The sequence below is a fragment of the Oryctolagus cuniculus genome, chromosome 9, assembly GCF_964237555.1.
Source record: "Oryctolagus cuniculus chromosome 9, mOryCun1.1, whole genome shotgun sequence".
Classification (NCBI taxonomy): domain Eukaryota; kingdom Metazoa; phylum Chordata; class Mammalia; order Lagomorpha; family Leporidae; genus Oryctolagus; species Oryctolagus cuniculus.
In genome coordinates this window covers 5812017-5831933 of record NC_091440.1, presented here as the reverse complement: position 1 = coordinate 5831933, position 19917 = coordinate 5812017, and the positions used below count along the sequence as shown (strand labels likewise).

Here is a 19917-nt window from a genome sequence, read left to right as displayed (position 1 = left end):
AATCTTTGTTGGTGAGATGTGTTTCTTGTAGGCAGCAAATACATGGATCTTGTTTTTTCATCCATTCTGTCAGTTTGTATCTTTTAACTGATGAGTTTGAAGCCATTTACATTCAAGGTGCCTATTAATAAGTAACAACTTTTCCCTGTCATTTTTCCATTACATATTCCTATTGTTTACTTTGCATTTACTTTGTACATTTACTGGGAGATTTTTTGCCTTCACCTTCTTTCAAAGTGATGACCATGTTTCTGTGTGTGTAGCACATCCTTAAGCCTCTTTTTCTTTCTTTTTTTTTTTTTTTGACAGGCAGAGTGGACAGTGAGAGAGAGAGACAGACAGAAAGGTCTTCCTTTTGCCGTTGGTTCACCCTCCAATGGCTGCTGTGGCCAGCGTGCTGCGGCCAGCGCACCGCGCTGATCCGATGGCAGGAGTCAGGTACTTCTCCTGGTCTCCCATGGGGTGCAGGGCCCAACACTTGGGCCATCCTCCACTGCAATCCCAGGCCACAGCAGAGAGCTGGCCTGGAAGAGGGGCAACTGGGACAGAATCCGGCGCCCCAACCAGGACTAGAACCCGGTGTGCCGGCGCCGAGGTGGAGGATTAGCCTAGTGAGCTGCGGCGCCGGCCCTTTAAGCCCTCTTTTGTATAGGCTGGGCAAATGGTGACAAATTCTTCGAATTTCTATTTGTTATGGAAGGTCTTTATTTCACCTTCATTCATAAATGGGAGCTTTTCAGGGTACAGTATTCTTGGTTGACAGTTTTTTTCTCTTAAGACTTGGAATATATCTTGTCATTCTCTCCTAGCCTTGTGGGGTTTCTGATGAGAAGTCAGCTGTGAGTCTAATTGGAGATCTTCTGAAAGTAATCAGGCATTTCTGTCATGCACATTTTAGAATCTTTTCTTTATGTTTTACTGTAGAGAGTCTGACTACAGTGTGTCACGTGAAAACCTTTTCTGGTCGTGTCTATTAGGAGTTCTGTGTGTTTCCTGTACCTGGACGTCCCTTTGTTTCTCCAAAGTCGGGATGTTTTCTGTAATTATCTCACTAAAAAGGCCTCCTACTCAACTTTCTCTTTTCACACCTTCAGGAACTCCTAAGACCTGTATGTTGGGTTTATCTCCAACACTGTATTTTAGTTTTCTAATTTTTCCTTCTCCTTCCTTCTTCTTCTTCCTCTTCCTCTTCTTCTTCTTTTTTTTTGTCTAAATATAAATTTCCAGGATTTGTCTTCTAGCTCAGACATTGTTTCTTCTCCTTCACTGATTCTGTTGTCAAGGCTTTCCACTGCATTTTTTATTTGTTCTATTGAATTCTTCATTTCCAAAATTTCATTTAGGTTTCTCTTTAAGCTCTCAATTTCATGGGAGAAATTTTCATTAGTTCCTGGATTTGTTTCTGATTGATTCTAAGTAATCCTGTGATTAATTTTTTGAATTCCATTTCTGTCATTTCTTCAATCTCTTCATCTTCACATTCTAGTATTGAAATGTTGTGTTCTTTTGGGGGCATCATGCTTTCTTCCTTATTCTTGTTTCTTGAATAGCTGAATTTGTTATGAGGCATTTGTGGAGATTCTTGTTGGTTTCTTTTTGCTTTGTTTTGTTTTTTCCCTGTGATGGCTTTTATCTTTGGACTGTGCCTTTGCTGCTTTTGAAGTAAATACACCCTGAGCGCTCTTAATGCTGACTTGTACCAGAGGGGCGCTTTCAGTGTTTCACCTTGTCTTTGCAGTCTTTATTACCAAGATGTTGGTCTCCCTGAGAGACAAATGGGAAACTCAGAGGGGAAGCCCAGGGTCAGGCCTTCAGCTACTGGTGAAAGTGCCCACATCCCATGTCATTGCAATGGGTTTGGGTCCCCGCTGCACTCCGGAATCCAGCTTCCTGCTAACGCAGACCCTGGAAGGCAGTTGTGATAACTCAGCTGGCTCACTTCCTGCCACTGTGTGGGAGACCTGGATTGAGTGCCCAGATTCTGGCTTTGGCCCACTTCCAGCTGTTTCAGGCATATGGAAAGTGAACCAGTGGATATGAACTCTCTCTGTTTGTCTCCCTGCCTCTCAACTGAAAATTTTTGAAGTGTGAGGAACGTGGATTAAAGTAGATATCGCAGTTTGCCTGGTCCTGTCTCCAGTAGCCACTCACAGGTAGTTTCGATTCCCCACTTCCAGCTCCTGTCTCAATGTTTACATCTGCATGTCCTGAATGCCTGCCCCAGGGTAGCATGTAGCTCCCCAATCCTGAAAGTGCTGTTCATAAGACAAATGGAATTTCCATTCCTTGCTTAAGAGTACTGTACGGCCGGCGCCGCGGCTCACTAGGCTAATCCTCCGCCTTGCGGCGCCGGCACACCGGGTTCTAGTCCCGGTTGGGGCGCCGGATTCTGTCCCGGTTGCCCCTCTTCCAGGCCAGCTCTCTGCTGTGGCCAAGGAGTACAGTGGAGGATGGCCCAAGTGCTTGGGCCCTGCACCCCATGGGAGACCAGGAGAAGTACCTGGCTCCTGCCTTCGGATAGGCACGGTGCACCAGCTGCGGCGGCCATTGGAGGGTGAACCAACAGCAAAAAGAAGACCTTTCTGTCTGTCTCTCTCTCTCACTGTCCACTCTGCCTGTCAAAAAAAAAAAAAAAAAAAAAAAAAAAAGAGAGAGAGAGAGTACTGTAAGAATAGCTCTCTTAAAAATGCACTCTTAAAATAGTTCTGAATGGAGATTTTTAAATAATTTGAAAAACATCAAAATTTTGAAATGCAGTAGATTTTGTATCTATAATTAAACATTTAACAATATATACAAGGCAAGTCATTACAAAGGAAAAAATATTCCTTTGGCCAATCCTCCATATCAAGTAGACTCTAAAGCAATAAGCCCTAAACCTGAGCCTCAAAATGCCAGGATGGAGGCTGTCCAGCTCATATATAAATCCCTCTTCTTTTCATATGGTTTCTTATCCATGGTACATGAAAGCAAATATAATTATATGTTTTGTCTGTGGGTGCCCAGACTTGTAGCCTTCACTTTCAGATTCTTTAGTGTCTGAGAATGAAAGCCCAGCTGCAGCATGAGGAAGACAGTGCCAGTGGGAGGCAGAAGAGACGTGATGAGGACGTGGGAACAGTAGCGAACTGGACTCCAGCAGGCACACGAAGCTACCGAAGCTGCCGGAGTCCGTTCCTGAATACGGGCTGTGAGGCCCAGCTCTTTCACTCGTGCACCACTAGCCCTGGAAAGGCCCTCGTCGCAACCAGCGTCCCAGCAGGACGCAGCCGCCATCTCAAGTAAGTACAGTGGAAGGGAGGTGGCGTTGTGATGCAGTGGGTTAAGCCTCTGCCTGCAATGCTGGCATTCCGTATGCGTTACATGAGTTCTGGTTTATGTCCTGGCTGCTCCGCTTCCCATCCAGCTCCCTGCTAATGCAACCTGGGAAAGCAGTGGAAGATGGCCCAAGTATGTGGGCCTTTGCCACCCACGTGGGAGATTCAGCTGGAGTTCTAGGCTCCTGGTTTCTGCCTGGCCCAACTCCAACCATGTGGCCACAGGGGAGTGAACCAGTGGATAAAGGATCTCTTTCTTTCTCTCCCTGTAACTCTGCCTTCTAAGTTAGTAAGTAAGTAAATAAATAAATAAATAAATAAGCACTTTTAGGATGATAAAGGAACTGAGGGGTAGTTCAAAAACTTCATGGGCAACAAAATTGAGTACGAAAAAAACAGCTTCATGGGCAATGGACGTTCTCTCTTAAGTCTTCTTCCAGGAACTTTTGGACACCTTTGTACTCACTGAGATGTGCAAGGGCTCCGGGGAACCTTCAAGGCATAATGCTATAACCCAGGGCTAACAACACAGCAGTTTGTTCCCTTGGACCCCGTGGTGGCAAGAATGACTGGGACCTGGGAGACACGCGTGGAGAAGGCCACCTTCAAAGGACCAGCAACCTTCAGGTCAGAGAAGACAGCCGGCTCCAGGTGTGCCCGTGGAGAGAGAGCTATGGACCAAGGACCCCAGACTCTACAGTTCTGCTCCTGGTCTCCCATCAGGAGTCTTCACCACAGTGAAATCCAGCTGCAGTTCGGAGGGCAAGGAAGCTTGCTGCTATCTAAATAGGTCAGCTGTCCCTAGCACAGAGTAAGGCAAGGGGTGGCTTTGGAAGTGCAATGACAAATACTGTACTGCTTATGTGGGATTAGGAGCAAGGGGAAGAGGAAGAGAGAGAGAGAAAGAGGGAGAGACAGACCTTGTCTAAGACCTTGGATGGTAAATTGGAAACTGGAATGTGGCCCGAGGGACAAGCCAGCCTAATGTTTTCTCGCCTGTGTGGGAGACAAAACAATGAAACTGATGCAGCACAGAGTTTCTGGAACCGGTCGGGTGGTTCCCACACATGGTGTTATTTAAGGCTGAATCAGCCAGACTTTGGTATTGCTCTGTGAGTTATTGTCATTGTTTGTTTCAGGCCCTCCGAATGAGACCCTGGAGGGTGGGAATGGGATACACCCTGAAGGAAATATCTGTGGCTCCTCTCAATGAGGTGGGCCTGGGACTGCAAGAAGGCCCTCTGTCTGGGCCTGGGAAGATGTGAAGACTGTACTTGGAGGGTTGGAGCTCACCAGGTTCCCACCAATGAAGTAGGCTGGTTTCCACCAGCGGCCACCCTGTGTGGGGAAGGTGGGCAGGGCTGTTGGTTGGGACCCCTGCATCTAGGAGTGGTTAGGACACCTACTGCGGTCTTTGTGCTAAGCCCATGCCTCTGCACATTCTTGATACAAGTCATACTTGCTGTCATCTGCACTGGGAGAGCTGTTTTACTCTCTTCGGGAGAGTGTAGGGGATCTGGGCACGGCCAGAGGGCAGAGTTAATGTCATGGCTGGAAGAAGTTGGGGTGGGAGAACCACATGAAGGACATAACCAGGTGGGCATCAGGTCCAAGGAGTTATGTCATGATGCCGTGAGGGTTAAAGAGAAGTGTGACTTCGTTTCACAGTCACAAGGTGGGAAAGCCAAGCGTGTAAACTAGACACGGCAAAGCCCACCTTCCTCAGTCTCATAGTCTTCCTGCTTCTACCAACTCCTTGCTCTGCTCAATACATTCTCTTCAGAGATGCTTAAGTCCCACTAGTCTATGTAATGTAGACAACTTTGATTACACCTAGAGTGGCAGTGGGAAGCCCAAAACCTAGACGTCTCGGAGGAGGTACAGGGTCAGATGGCAGTACGGCATGAGAACGCAGGCTGGAACTCCATCAGGGTCTCACACACGTGGGTGGCAGGGGCCCCGGCACTGAAGCCATCATCTGCTGTCTTCCAGGATGCACAGTTAGAAAGATGGGTTGGAGCAGAATAGGTGAGACTTGGGGCCAGTGCTGTGGCGCAGCGGGTTAAAGCCCTGGCCTGAAGTGCCGGCATCCCATATGGGCGCCAGTTCTAGTTCCGGCTGGTCCACTTCTGATCCAGCTCTCTGCTGTGGCCTGGGAAAGCAGTAGAAGATGGCCCAAGTCCTTGGGCCCCGTGTGGGAGACCCAGAGGAAGTTTCTGCCTCCCGGCTTCGGATTGGCACATCTCTGGCCGTTGCAGCCATCTGAGGAGTGGGCCAGAGATGGAAGACCTCTCTCTCTGTCTCTACCTCTCTCTGTGACTTTGTCTTGCAAATAAATAAATCTTTAAAAAAAATAGCTGAGACTTAAACCAAACACTCCAGTATAGGATGTGGGTGTCCCAAGTGGCATTTTAACCTGCCACACCACAAAATGTGCCCCATGAATGCCGTATTTTAGGGTAGTTGTCAGTATAAAATGAATCACCACATGTAAAATGCTTATAAAAGTGTCTGGAACTTACTAAGTTTTCAGTTCATTCTCTGATTCACTCATTTGTTTTTCAGGAAGTGTGTTAGCTGAGTTGTGTTCCAGTGACTGTCCCTGGCTAGGAGTAACACAGGTGAGAATGCTTGCCTGATGAGGCTTACTGCTAGGGCATAGCGTGAGGAGATCTTTGCAGTTCAATCCTCACATTCACATCTCACACTCCCCGTGAGTGGAGCAGGGGGCAGGTTGTGGGCAGACAGGGACAGGGCCCAGCAGCTTTGCTGATGATAAGCCCTTCTGATTTGTTGCTGAGACTGAAGGGAGAAATGTGTTGCTATCGAAATTGCTCATTCTTCCTGAATTGCTAATGCTTCCTTGAGGATTTACGGGTTCAACACTACTGAACTGGGGATTGGGAGTTAGACCGAGTGGCTGACCTACTTCACCACTGTACTGGAAAGAACAGCCTGGCTCACGGTGGAGTTGAGTTCTGGGAGTTAAGAAGAACTTGCCGCTTGTGAACTCTGCAGCAGGAAGAGGTGAAAGTTGAGCGTTGGTTCAACATGGAAGTTTTGGAGAGGCCTGAACAAGTCTCTGTGTTTTGGAGGATGAGTCCTTCCAGCAAGGGCCTAAAACCCTCAATTTAATTTAAAGACACCAAGCGTCCCCACAGCCCCGTTGACACATGACTGCAGCTCACTCCAACACATGCTTTTAGGCATGGTGTCCAGGGTTAAATGTTTACAGACACTGCACTTTCTTTGCAGGGCTGCATCTGGGAGTTCAGTTTGCATATTTGTTAGTTTTACCAACAGATTCCAGGAAAAGAACTTGGGGAAAAAGACTTACAAAAAGAAGGAAGACCAGAAAAATTTTCTCATGAAATTTTGCATCAGAGACACTTTTTTTCCATATTTATTATACAAGTTTTATTCATTCATCCATTCAGTAAATGCTCTTTGGGAGGCTACTTTGTGTCAAGGCGTTGCAGATCCACGTTGGAGATAACATCAATAGCAGAAAAGCAAAAACAGTACCAAAAATCTGTGATTCTGGCCCTCATAGAACTTAAAATTTCATGGGAGACATGGCTGCTAATGAAACTGATTTTAGTGGTAAGTGCACAGTTAATAGCTAGGCTGTTTGCAAGAGAAAATGAAGGCATTGCTTTTGGCCGCACCCACATATCCACTGACCAAGTGCACACACCTTCTTTACCTGGTCATCCAAGCCAGAGCCCGTGAGCAGTTCAGGTCTCAGCTTCTTCTACTCCTCATAGTATTCAAAGGCTCTCAGATTCTACCTTTGGAAGCTGCGCAAACCCATCTCTACCAATGCACACCCATGGCATTGTGTTGGGGCTGGGCCATCTCCCTCAGCTTCCTGGAGCAGGAGGGAGCCTCTCGCCTCCAGAGCTACCACCATCCGGGGCACTGGCTTGGAAAACAAGGCTGCTGGGCCAGCAGCAAGAGCTGCTGCAAACTAACTGAAAATGCACATACTTGGATCCAAGTGCAGACCTACTGGACTGGGGGCTCTGGCCATGGGCCAGGCCGTCTGTGTTTTCCCATGACCTCTAGGTGACTGGGAAGAGACCCACGATGGAGAACCATGGCTCAGGCACAGGGTCCATTGGGAGCTATTCTTCAAAGTCAAAATCTGATCTTGCATCTTCTCTGTGAGAAACACCTGCATGCCTCCTGTCACTTCTAGAATAAGTTTCCAGTCTAGTTCCGGGCCCTGGGTCAGTCACCTGGCCCCTGCTCCCACACCCAGCTTACTTCTGCCCCCAGCCATTGGAAAGATGGCTTCTTGCACACTGGGTTTCTTCTCTATCTCTTTCTTCTGCCTACCAAGGCCGACTGGGTCCTGGTCTGCATGTGCCCCTTTCACTTCCCGCCTTCACTACATGGTGGGCAGGGCTGATAGGGTTTCCCTGGCCTCTTGTAGGTGAGTGACTCCCTCTCCAGCATTCCCTTCTGTACTGCTCTTCCTCTGTGGGCTCACAACAGGGGGAAGGAGCCATCACCATCTCTATTTCTGTGCCATTTCCGGACTCTGGGTGTAATGCTTTTACTTGATTCTCTGTAAATGTTGATGGAGCCAATTGAACTGAGCTGAGTGTGCCCTCTGGCCCCCTACTCATCCTGGCATTTGTTCCGTTGCTGACTTTTGGACACTGCACTCAGACTGCCCCTTGGCAAGTCAATCATACTATCTCTAAATTGAAAATCAAAGTGCATACTTTGTCAATCTCAGGATTTTTGAGGCTCAGATGAGGAGCCCAGGAGGTTCAGCTTAACTCTCTTCTGATTGAGACATTAGCTTCAGTCAAACCTGAGCTTTCTCTGCTTTTCTGGACCCTGTAATTTGGGCAGCTTCCACCTGATGGCCCTGCCCCTGCCCTGCCTGTTGTCTCCTGTTCTGACACTAATTCCCAGTGATGGTAAACTGGAGGAATAGGATGACGTGGAAATGTGAGAAACTGAGGCTTGCGGTGGCACCTGTTCACAAGGGAAGATTTCTGCAAACATAGTGAGCCAGGAAATGAGGAGGAGGAGGGAGAGAGGAGGACGAAGATGGCACAGGGGAAAGACAGGGCCAGGAGGCCCTCTGCTTTCCTAGGACTCTCTCCTCTCATCCTACTCTGACCTGGACATAGGAACTATAATTCTCTCAGCAGAAGAGGAACCAGGTTCTCAGAGGTTGCGATACTTGCCAACACAGCTAAGAAGTGTCAGGGCCAGGATTTGATTCCAGAGTCTGTACTCAATGTCCATGAGATGGCTCTGCAATGGTTTCAGGCTACAATGAACCAGGAGCAGAAGGAACCCAGCCGTGGAGCCAGCGGGGGAATCTGACTTCAATGGGGAAAGCAATCGTTCACCTTCTCGCGCACTCTTTCATTTTTCATTTACAGGAGCCAGCCTGGTAGAGTGGTTAGTGCAGGTTCAATTGTATGAGCCCAAATTCACACACTGGGGTTCTAACCCCTGGCACCTCAGGTTCCTTAGAAGGACAGTCAAGACAAAATGAGGACCGTATGATGGACTCTAACCCACCGTAATTGGTGTCCACATAACAGGGGGAAATTTGTGCTATGGCACAGTGGGTGAAGCTGCCACTTGCAATGACATCATCCCATTTTGGAACACTACTTCAAGCCCTTGCTGCTCTGCTTCCAATCCAGCTTCTTGCTAATGTACCTGGGAAAGCAGCAGAAGATAGCTCAAGTACTTGGGTCCCTGCTAGCCATATGGGAAACCTGGATGGAATTCCAGGCTGCAGCCTGGTCCAGACCTGTAGATTGTATCCATCTGGGCAGTGCATCAGCAGATGGAGCATCTCTCTGTCTCTGTCTCTCTCTCCCTCTCCCTCTCCCTCTCCTTATCTTGCTTTCTGTCATTTTGCCGCTGAAATAAATAAATTTTTGTGTTTTTAAAGACAGGAGTGGGGTTGGATCTGTATATTTTATTTTTTTTATTTTTTGACAGACAGAGTGGACAGTGAGAGAGAGAGAGACAGAGAGAAAGGTCTTCCTTTGCCGTTGGTTCACCCTCCAATGGCCGCCAAGGCCGGCGCACTGCGCTGATCTGATGGCAGGAACCAGGTGCTTCTCCTGGTCTCCCATGGGGTGCAGGGCCCAAGCACCTGGGCCATCCTCCACTGCACTTCCCTGGCCACAGCAGAGAGCTGGCCTGGAAGAGGGGCAACCGGGACAGAATCCGGCGCCCCGACCGGGTCTAGAACCCAGTGTGCAGGCACCGCAAGGTGGAGGATTAGCCTAGTGAGCCGCGGTGCCGGCCTCAGTGGGGTTGGATCTGGACACAGATATACACAGAGGGAAGAAAGGCAAGGACCTGACGTTTGTCTACAGGCTTAGGAGAGAAAGCCTAAAACAAACCCCTCACTCAAGCCCTAGGAAGGAACCAGCCCTGCCAATACTTTCCCTTTGGACCTCTGCTCTCCAGAAATATAAAAGAAATGTATTTCTCTCCTTTGGTTTTTGACCTTACTACAGCAGCCTTAGCAAACTAACGTGGTGGTGGAAAGTCTGAACTACAGATTCGTGAGTCCCTTAGCTTTGCAACTGTGAGCGAGGTGCTCAACTTCTCTGTCCTTCAGTTTCTTCCGGGGCAATCTCTAGAACCTGTTACAAAGAGCTGATACACGGAAAGAGTAGGTAGTGCTTGGTAAGGGGAATGTAGGCTGATCCTGGCTAGTCCGGGCATCATGGTCTGCCTCTCTAACTCGGAATACAAATGAGGTCACTGTAGGGCCTTTCATTCACGGTGGTGGCACCAGGGAAGGTGGTCCTGCTGATCTTCATACACGTGTGGCAGGTTGTCCAGTAGGGTTTCTGGCTCCTGGGTCCATGGATGAGGGCTTCTTTCAAGCTGGAGAGGGCAGGGAAGGGGAGGAGAGAATAATATCCACTGAGGACTTAGCATGTACTAGCCGTGTTCTCTTCCTGGGGCGGGTAGGGGGTGTTCTAGCACACTGGGTCACTTAAGACATCCGATACTTATCATCTCAGAGTTCTAAAGGCCAGAAGTCTGAGACCAACAGAACCTCTCTCCCCGCGAAGATTCTAGGGGACAACTTCTGTCTCCTCCAGCTCCAGGCTGCGGGAGCTCCGGGACTTGTTGCTGCACAGCCCCTGTCTTTGCCTCCATCTTCACACGGCTTCTCCTCCTTGTGTCCACGTCATGTCCTCGCTGCCTCTTCCAGGGACACACGTCATTGGATTTAAAGTTACGTGGGTATTCCAAGATGACCCCATCTCACTGTCTTAACTTGAAACATCTGCGAAGACTGTCCAACAAAGTTCACATTTACAGTGTTTCAGGCGTGAGGAAGAAGACACATCTCTTTTGGGAGGTCACCATTTAACCCGAGACAGCAAGTATCTCACACAAAGCATCTAGTTCAGTCTGTACAGCAGCTCTACACAATCTCTGTTTTGTGGACAAGGATACTTAGGAAAAAAGGCTGGCGCTGTTGTTATAGGATAGTGGCAGAACAGCATCAAAATATTGATATTCAGGACCTACAGCCCATGCTTATCCTCTACTCATGCTTTAGATTAAGCAAAGTCTTTAAAATCGTCTAAAGAGCAGCATGTCATTTTTGCTGCAGGCACCCCAACAGAAGAGAATGAAGCAAGAATTGAGCTCATGGCTTTCCCAGGAGATACCAGCTGGATGAGAAACACAATCTTCTTTGAAAATGACATTTTTATGCTTCGGCATTATGTTTGTATTCACAACGAGGACATTTACTTCTAATATTTAACTTTCAGCTGGTAGGAAAAATCTTTGAACTATTCTCAAAGTTTGTGCCAAATATTTTCAGATCCAAAGGCAGACCAAAAATTGTCATTTTGCTCAGCAGATTTCCCCTTCTTGCATTAGTGCCTGGTTTATTCACACTTGAACAAAGATGTTTTAACGAAACCAAGTTTTGTGTGTGTGTGTGTGTGTGTGTGTGTGTGTGTTTCTTTCTGGGAATCTCTCATTTCCCATCATCTGTATTCAAAAGCCTAACCCAAACCAATGTATATGGTCTTTAGTTTGATCCCTTGATTGTTCATCTCATGCACAGATATGTTTTAATCAGGACGCCAAAATTCCACCCTTCTTGCCTGGGGAATTCTGAAAAACAAAACCAGAGAGAAAACCCTGGACGTTTCCATCAAGAGTTTGGAATACAGTTCTTCCTCCTATGAGCTGCGTGCTTTGGGCCAAGCACTTCAACTCCTCGTGTCTCTGTTCCCTCATCTGTAAAGCGAAGTGTAATAGTATTTATCTCATGAGAGTTTCAGAAGACCCCACATTTGGCCCATCTGGGATGGTGCTTGGCATCACCCACACTTCATCAGCACACACCTCCTCCTCCTTCCCACTCTCCTCTTCTTCATTCGGTTACGGTTTCCTCTGTTTTGTCTCTTTACTGAGTGTTCCATTGTTGGCAAAGAAACTTTCTCCCAAGCTGTTTTGAATTCTAGAACAATCCTTGTGAGTTGGCGTCGGTTTCTATATTTTTTAGAAAAGTCAGCCTTTTTTTCTTTTGACTCTGCCTTCCAAATTTTCTGTCCTGGCGTCTTTCTGGGCTTACAGAAACTCTAAAATGTGTTTCTAGGGTACGTTTGTGTGTAAACACCAGGCAATTTAAATCCCCCAGGGTCTGGGAGAGGGGAAAGGAGGTTAGAAGCAACAGTGAACGTCTTTGAGTCTCTGTCTCGTGGTGGGAGTCCAACTCTTCTCTTCTGGTTTATGATGTTCTTGCAAAGCACATGAGCCTTGGATTGGCCCTGTTTCACCCTTTTTGAGCATGTTTAGCTTACCTCTACCCCACTGTGTGTGGGAAGAGCTGGGAAAACAAAGCACATTTCCTCCTTTCCAGGCAGGATGGGCTGCATTCTCACAGTGAGGGCAAGACCAGGGCCTGGGCTGGGCGTTCTGAGCTGGCGGTGCAGGGGAAGGCAGGGTGTGAGGCGCCGGCCCTTGTGCAAGGCAGGGAGACTCTATGATTTAAATTTCCTGAAGGTAGGGGAGCCTGCCCCTTCACACAGAGTCTCTACACATTCTCTTCTTGGACTAGACCAGATCCTCGAGAGTCTTCCTTTTGTTCTAGAATTGCTTTGGACATGGCCTCCATCTCAGAACCCCTGTAACAAACCACGACAAACTGGCTTCAGACAGCACACACCTCCCAGTGTTGGAGGTGAGGGGTTTAAAGTGAAGGCGTCTGCAGGGCCATGCCTCACTCACTTCCAGTGTTGTGGGCAGTCCTGGAGGTTGCTTGGTTTACAGCCGCGTCACTCCAGTCTTTGTGTCTGCCATCACATAGGTGTCTGTATCTTAACATGGCCTTGTCCTGTCTGGGTGCTCTGTGCTGTATCTCCTTGACTTATAATGATACCAGGTTTTTTTTTTTTAAAGATTTATTTATTTATTTGAAAGTCAGAATTATACAGAGAGAGGATAAGCAGAGAGAGAGAGAGGTCTTCCATCTGCTGGTTCACTCCCTAATTGGCTGCAATGGCCGAGCTGAGTGGAACTGAAGCCAGGAGCCAGGGGCTTCCTCCGGGTCTCCCACATGGGTGCAGGGGCCCAAGGACTTGGGCCATCTTCTACTGCTTTCCCAGGCCACAGCAGAGAACTGGATCAGAAGCGGAGCAGCCAGAACTCAAACAGGCACCCATTTGGGATGCCAGCACTACAAGTGATGGCTTTACCCACTAAGCCACAGTGCTGGCCCCTAACAACACCAGTTTTATGAGAGAAAAAGCCCACACTGTTCAAGTATGGAATATCTAAGTTATTAATACAAGGACAAATAATACATTAAAGTAGTATATATTTCCCAAACATGCCACATTCACAGCTGCCGGGGTGAGGACTTCAGCATATCTTTTTGGGAGACACAATTCAATGCTTAAGAGATATGTAGAGAAAGAAGGAATTTTACTCCTAGGAGTGACCAGACTAGAGGCCCACATCCTCAGGGAGATAGGATATAGATTCATGGGAACAGAGGAACAGGATAGAGCCACACGGTGTGAATTTGAAGGCCACTCCTGTGGCTCGGGAGCAGTGTGGCTTGGCCTTGCAAGCTCCTTGGCTACAAAAGGGAGTGGTGGTGGTGGTGGGGTCTCTTCCAGGTCCACAAGGAACTGTTCTGCCATCAACTTGTATCACATGCAAGTCTTCATCAGCTGGCCCCAAACTCTCATCATCTCGTCTTTGATTTGATCGCGTCTATGATCTGGGCATACGGTGTTACCTACTTTTCCCAGTACAAGAGCATTTCAGAAGTTTGTGGGAATAGGGCACTTAAAGATCAGAAGCATTGGCCATGAGCCTTGGGAAGACCCTTTGCACAGCACGTGACCCACATCCTCCCGCGCTGGCCTTTAGTGTTCCCTTTAGCCGTCAGCACCCTGGGCACCAGGATCTCCTCCCAAGACATTTTCACCTCTCCTCCCCCTGACTTATGGCAGACTTTCAGCAGTGGTTCTCAGTTTGACCTGAATAGGCACATCTCACAGGCCTGCATCAAAGTCGTGGACCTGTTTCTTTGTAGGAAGGAGGAGATGTTTCCTCCTGTTCCCTCCCACCCTGTCTTAGGTTCTGCTGGATTAAGGCCTGCATCCTCTGTGGTCAAGTGGGAGACACCCTGTATTATTATTATTATTATCACCAGATAATATGACCTGAGGAGCGTGGGAAGGGGCATCTGATGACAGTTGCCTGTTCCTGGCCTGCCATGCTGTCCCCAAATCCTGATGCTGGTGCAGTGTTTACGGCCTGCTGGAGAGACCATCTTCTAGACGGTGGCCCAAGTGTTTCCTGGAAAAGACAGCAGAGAGGAGATCTCTGAGAGAAGAGAGCCAGAAAGGTCAGTTTGAAAAAAGAAATCATCAGAAAATATCCCAGCCAGAGAGGGTCCCTGTGGGGCCGGGGAGGGGGTTGCTGACGGAGCAGGCCATGTGGAGGGGCTGCCCTACTGGCTGGCAGGTTTCATCTTTGGATATCACCCACGTGTGTCCGCAAGGAAGAACTTGGATTCCATGTACCTCATTCTCTCCTTTGATCTGCAGCCCTTTCCTGGGGGTATCCCCAGGAAGCTGCTCCGTCGCTGTCCTAGTTAGGTCTGCTGGTGTGATTGCTGATGAAGAGCTGGGACGGGTGCTAGCGATGCAGCATCTGGCCAGAGCCTGCTTCGGAAGACCCTGCAGGCTGGAGAGACCCCCGCATCCATGTTCCTGCCACCCTCACAGTACCAGCTGGCCGTCTTCTCTCCAGAGTTAGTTCAGGCGGTCAGAGACTACAGGGAGGCCAAGAGCAGGGTTTCTTTCAACTGAAGCAGGATGAGAAAGCATCTTTTTTTCCCCTCAGGATAATTCAAGGATTTGCAATGACTTACTGATTGGACCACAGAATAGAATCTGTCTGTACATGTAAATAAATTTCACTTCCTATAATTTCCAGTGGCCTGGGGATATTGCAATGGCTTCCTTCCATTCTTTTCTTTCTTAATCCTGATATTTTATTTCCCATGTTTGTTTACTGAACAGCAAACCAAATTCACCACGCCATCCAGCTGTCTCCATCTTTCTCCTGTCTCCAGCTTCCCTAAAAAGGACTTGCTCTTTTAACTTTTCAGTATGCGCAGCACATCTAGCTTGTTTAAAAGTTAGATTTTTATGAAAGCATTTATAATCATTTTATTTTTAAATTGTTGCATTTTTCTAGGTGAAAATATTGTGTCTCTTCAAAAATTATGTGCAAACTAAAACTGGGTATACTCTCTGATTCTAGTGCTTTGCTTACTCAGAAATCAGCAGTATAAAAATGCTATTACTATTGACATAGGCATAAGTTTTTCCCTCGTCTTTTTTATTTCTTTAATACATGGTCATGGCCTTCGCTGTATCATGGCAGAGTTAATTAAGTTTTAGGCTTTTAGCCTAAATCACAACTACAGCAATTTAAACTTCATAAAAATAACAACCAAATTTAATAGCTCGCTAAATAATAACCAGATTTAGAAACTACATTTTGACTTAAAGAAGTCAAAAGCTCTATGTGAATTTTAGGTTTTTCTAGAGTGTCTTAATCTCTCTCTGGCATGATTATTGTGGGTATTTAACAAAGCAAAAGAACAGTCTATCCAAAGATAGTAGACAACAAAGTTAATTGCTGAATTTAGAGTAAGGCAAGTGATTGCAATTCCAGTCCTGTTAAGGTCATCGTGAGGAACCAGGAGAAACAGCACAGAGCTGACAGGTGGTGTGGCTTTTAACCTGTTCTCCTGTCGCCTCCTTGGATGCTGCCTTGGTGTGAGCCACCTCTAGGACTCGTTTCTCTGGGGTTGTCACCCACCAGATGACACATGGCCACAGAGCCCACCTGTCGTCTTACTCGGCAGCTATTACAGCTCCTGCTTGGCCTTGGCCTGCCGTGGGCCTCACCTGTTCCCAGCCCCCAGGCATTTCCCTTCCAGGACATCTTAGAGGTGTGCAGGTGTGGAAGTCAGGTCTTCTAGATGCCAAGGTGGCAGCCATCACTCTGGATTACCAGTGTTGGCCCAGTCTCACCAAGTGGGTCCGCAAAATCACAGAATCTTTCCTGGCTGGCTGGAGAGAAGAGACAGAAGGAGGGGGAGATACAAACGGGGAGGGAGGGACTCCACCTGCTGTCTCTGGCTTTGGAGATGGAGGGAGAGGCCAGGATCTGAGCAATGCAAGTGGCCTCTGGAGGCCGGGAGGGGCAAGGAGAAACTGATTCCACAAAAGCCTCCAGGGAGGCACACTGGGCACCTGCTGATACCCTCACTGTAACCCAGGGAGACCAGGTTGGACTTCGGAGCCCCAGAACTGCCAGATAATTAAAATGTAAGAAGCTACTAAGTGTTCTGGCCAGCGCACCTGTGCTGGAATAGCTAGCAAGCCATCTTCTGTCATTAGTGCCAAGGTCTGGTTGTGCCAGTGGAGTATCTCTGTTGGGACAGTTGCTGGGAGGTTGGGCTTTCCCACCAGACAGGCTGTGTAGCTCGTGAGGTCCAGGAGAAAAGTAAGTATGTGGGATCCTTGTTTAACATGCAGGAGAAAAAGTCCAGTTAAAGTATTAATGCAGCTCAATTCACAATAGGTAAGATATGAAATCAACTCAGCGGTCCATCATCTGAAGACTAGATAAGATAAAGAAATTATGGTATATGTACATCATGGAATACTACACAGTGGTTAAAAAAAATGAAATCCTGTCATTTGCACAAAATGAATGCAACTGGAAAACATTATACTTAGTGAAATAACCCAGTCCCCAAAAGACAAATACTATACGTTCTCTCTGATCTGTGGTAGCTAATAGAGGACCTAAAAGGTAATCTATAGGAATGAAATTGACACATTGAGATGTGATGATTTTGAACAGCCCTTATCTTGACTGTTGAGGAACAGATTTTTTTTCTTCATACTATTTGTTGAACTCTTAGTGTAGGGTTAATCTTACGAATACTAAGTTACCTGAAAATAGACCTTCATGAAAAATAAGAATGGGAATAGGAGAGGGAGGAAGAAGGGTGGGAGTGAGGATGGGAGGGAGCATACAGTGGGGAGAATCATTATTTCCCTAAATTTGTGTACATGAAATACATGGAGTTTGAATGCCTTAAATAAAAAATTTTTAAATAATTTTAAAATGGAAAGCCTTTCTCTTTTCTCTATGATCTCTCAAGTTGCCATGATTTTTAAATTTTCTGTTATTAGCCTTCCAGGTAAAGAAAAATTAAACCATTAAAATATTAGTGTGAATTTTAGCATACAACGACAGTTTTAAATGTAAACATAAGCTTTTAACATGTGTGCGGTATCATCAGAATTATAGAATTTGTGATTTGTAGTTCAGTACATGCATGTGTATTTTGTTCTTGCTACAACAGTGAAAATGCGGCACAGGACTAACTCAACTGTGTTTTGTTTCACTTCTTGCTATGTGTGCTTTCTTCCAAAACTCTCTGCCTTCTGCAGTGATGAGTAAGAAAACACCAATCGGTACGGATTATCCTCTCTGTCTCTTCCTTTCCAGGCCATCATGGTTTTTTTTTTTTTTTTTTTTTTTTTTTTTTTAATTTATTTATTTGACAGATAGAGTTAGACAGTGAGAGAGAGACAGAGAGAAAGGTCTTCCTTCCATTGGTTCACCCCCCAATGGCCGCCATGGCCGGCACTGAACCAATCTGAAGCCAGAGCCAGGAGCTTCTTCCTGGTCTCCCATGTTGGTACAGGGGCCCAAGCACCTGGGCCATCCTCCACTGTCTTCCCCGGGCCACAGCAGACAGCTGGCCTGGAAGAGGAGCAACCTGGACTAGAACCCAGTGCCCATATGGGTTGCCGGCACTGCAGGCAGAGGATTAGCCAAGTGAGCCATGGCGCCGCCCAGGCCATCATGTTTCAGTGTGAGTAGCTGACTTGCACAGAGAAGCAAAAAATGGTGTGACAAAGTTCCTTCTTTGTTCGTGCCTTCATTCTGTATTGGAAGCCAGTTCTCGATGGAATGGAACACATGGCCTGGGCTTACTCATCATGGAAATGACACACACCTGGTATTGGCCTTGAGTCTCCCTGCGGAATCAGGCTCAGGGGCCCACCAGGACGCTGTTTTCTGATGGCTTTGGAATGCGACATGCAAATGAGGCAGCTAAGAATGGAGACCAAGTGAGTCTTGCTTATCTTCACTGCACACACACATTCTATGCAGACTTCAGAAACAAAGCACACACTGAAAGAAAAAATCATTCAGATTTGAAGACAATGAGAACAGAGCATTAATCCAAGTGTGTGTGGGGAGGATTCTTTTCTGATGATCCAGTCTGACCGTGTAGGGTATAGCCCTGCCACTAGGTAATTTTCTACTACATTAGTATTGGATGTATGATATGCAAGGTTGGTTCTTGGCCCTTTTGGAGATTTTGAGAGTTCCCTATTGTCTTTTTTCTTTCTGTAAAGGATAACTAAAGAGGAGTCTCTTGTTTGCTCTAAAAAGCCATGACCAGTCCAACCAAGCCTAGGTTAACTTGTTATGGGTTGAACTGTGTCCCCTGCACGAGAGATGTTGAAATCTTACTCCCCAATACCTCAGGAAGTGACCTTATTTGGAAATAGACCATGAAGTTAGATCTTAGTCCAATACATCTGGTGTCCTTACACCAAGGGAACTGGGACACAGAGACGCACACACAAAGAACACCTGTGTGAAGATGGAGGCAGACTTTGGGGTGGTACATCTAAGTGTTGAGGAATGCGAAGGATTGCTACTCTTCCCAGAACCTGGGAGGCAGCTCTCAGGAGGAGCCAACCCTGCTGACCCCTGGATTTGGTCACCTGCCCCTAGACCTGTGGGAAAACAGGACCAGGTTGTGGTACTTTGTTTTGGCAGTCCTAGGAAATGAATCCACGCGATGTTCCAGTATGTTTGAGAAATATACTGTGTCCAAACTTGAATGAGAGTCAGATGTCCACTCCTCATAAATATCACATGTCTGTATGGGATGTACTGAATGCCAACAAATATGCTGAATTGTTTGTAAATGAGTGAATGACTGCGGCTGAAATAACAGGAATAGCTGTGACAATGCTGCACTAAGCAAAAGAATCCTTTTAATATGTAATAAGCTGGCAAGAAAATACAATAAATATTTCAGATGAATTCTTAACAGATTAATAATAAAAAGAAATTAGGCAAATCAATAAGAAAAAACCCGAAGAATTTTTTAAAGAAGAAATGTAAGAGCTAATATATATATATATATATATATGAAAATGAGCAGCCACATCAGGTATAAAAAAATGAAAGTTTTACCGGTTATACACTGTAGGTTTTATTCCTTGGTCAGTTGTCCAGTTAAGTGCAGATTTCCCCTGACAAGGTTTGCACATTGTGGGTGGGCTTTTGGTACAGTAATTAAGGTGCCTGTTAGGATACCAGCATCCCATATCAGAGTACTTGGATTCAAGTTCTAACTCCGCCCCCAGTTCCAGCTTCCTGCTACTGAGCACACAAGGAGGCAACTGTAATGGCTCAAGCAGTTGAGTCTCTGTCACTCTCGTAAGTGACCTGAATTGAGTTTTTGGCTTCTGGCTTCAGCATGGCCCAGCCCTGGCTGTTTCAGACATTTGGAGAGTTTACTAGTGGATAGAAGATATCTGTCTGTCTGTCTCTGTTTTTCTTTGTCACTTTGCCTTCCAAAAAACAAATAACTAAATAATACATACATAAATAAAAAGCTCAGAAAACTTTTTAAATTCTAATCTAATTAAGATTTTTTTCATCAAAAAATCTAAGAGTGTTTTTTACCATGTACAATTTTAATTGCCATCAGTTTAACTTTTTGCTGACTTTTTCTGTAAGTACTTTTCATGATGAATAACATAATAGATCGTTTTTAGAAATTTTTATTTAAACATAAAAGAAAAAATAACAGGAAACTTGTACTCGTATCAGGAAGATCACCCTCGTTGGCATTTAAAAAACATAATTCATACACTTAGATGGAAAGTTCAAATACAGGAAGACATGGGATTAAAGTGAAATTCTCATCTGT

The 19917-nt window shown here is 46.4% G+C and overlaps 1 long non-coding RNA gene across 1 annotated transcript in view; it reads left to right on the top strand.

The window, feature by feature from the left end:
- The window catches only part of LOC127491993 (uncharacterized), a 14760-nt gene extending 5545 nt beyond the window's left edge, over positions 1 to 9215 (top strand). The window contains exons 3-5 of the long non-coding RNA XR_011378713.1: positions 3028 to 3281; positions 3758 to 4107; positions 5883 to 9215. This is a non-coding gene — a long non-coding RNA (uncharacterized lncRNA). The remainder of the gene's footprint in view (positions 1 to 3027; positions 3282 to 3757; positions 4108 to 5882) is intronic.
- The last annotated feature ends 10702 nt before the right edge of the window (positions 9216 to 19917 follow it).